At 41.8% G+C, this 1,427-nt stretch overlaps 1 pseudogene; it reads left to right on the forward strand.

The window, feature by feature from the left end:
* Nucleotides 1-595: 595 nt before the first annotated feature.
* Nucleotides 596-1,057, forward strand: LOC124978822 (60S ribosomal protein L23a-like; annotated as a pseudogene).
* Nucleotides 1,058-1,427: the final 370 nt, after the last annotated feature.

Here is a 1,427-nt window from a genome sequence, read left to right on the forward strand (position 1 = left end):
GGCCAGTCTCTGCAATTCAGCAATATCCTGTCTCAAAATAAAAAATAAAAAAGACTGACATTGTAACTCAGTGGTAAAAGTGTCTTGGGTTCAATCCTCAGTACCAGAAAAACAACAAAACGAAAAACACTAATGTAGGAAGTTTGAAAAACAAAGGTAGGGTTACTGAGGGCAGAGGGAAGAATAGCAGGCCAAGATCAAGAAAAAGAGAGATTAGGTATATACAGTCAAATTTTACCTGCTTTATCCTCTCCCATCATCCAGCATTAGAACTGTGCTAGAAAATAGATTTACACTGGTAAGTGAATTATGAGCCCAACTGCATAAGTAAAAGGAATGACCATGAGACTCGGTCTGTGGTGGTGCATGCCTGGAATCCCAGCGACTCTGGAGGCTGAGGCAGTCAGGAGGATTGCAAGTTAGAGGCCAGCCTCAGTAATTTAGCAAAGCCCTAACAACTTAGTGAGACCCTGTCTTAGAATAAAAAGAATTGTAGCTCAGTGGTAAAGTGCCTCTGGGTTCAATTCCCAGTACCCTCCTCCCCTCCAAAAAAAAGAAAAGACATATAGATTCAAAACTTCAATTCATCACCAAGATGGCGCTGAAAGCTAAGAAGGAAGCTCCTGCCCCTCCCAAAGCTGAAGCAAAAGCAAAAGCTTTGAAGGCCAAGAAGGCAGTGTTGAAAGTGTCCATAACCATAAAAAGAAGAAAATCCGCACATCACCTACCTTCTGGAGACCCAAGACATTTTGGCTCCAGAGGCAGTCCAGATATCCTCGGGAAAGCGCCCCCAGGAGAAATAAGCTTGATCACTATTCCACCATCAAGTCCCCCTGACCACTGAGTCAGTCATGAAGAAGATTGAAGACAACAACACACTTGTGTTCATTGTGAATGTCAAGGCCAACAAACATCAGATCAAACAAGCTGTACAGAAGCTCTTCATTTATGTGGCCAAGGTTAACACACTGATCAGGCCTGTTGGAGAGGCCTGTACGTTCAACTGGCTCCTGATTATGATGCTTTGGATTTTGCCAACAAAATTGGGATCATCTAAACAGAGTCCAGCTGTCAAATTCTAAATATACCTCTTTTTTTTTTTTTTTACCTAAAAAAAAAAAACTTCAATTCAGCCTTGGCAGGGGAGAAGGCTGTTGGTCACAATATTTCATGAGCGGCCTGGAGAACAAGTATATTTTTGCCAAAATTATTTGAGAATGCTAGCATTGTTCTGGTTATTATTATCTTGGCAAGAAGGAAGAAAAAGTTAGCATGTTGGGAGACTAGCCAGGTGTCACCAAAGATCTAACTTGTGATTAAACTACACATGCTTGCTTCCCTGTCCTTGTGTTGGTAGTTCCTCTTACCGTGTTTACTGGTATTCAAGGAGAAGGAAGGAAAGGGATTCCATGAGTTGTCCATCCATT

Source organism: Sciurus carolinensis, chromosome 3 (genome assembly GCF_902686445.1).
Source record: "Sciurus carolinensis chromosome 3, mSciCar1.2, whole genome shotgun sequence".
Taxonomy (NCBI): Eukaryota; Metazoa; Chordata; class Mammalia; order Rodentia; family Sciuridae; genus Sciurus; species Sciurus carolinensis.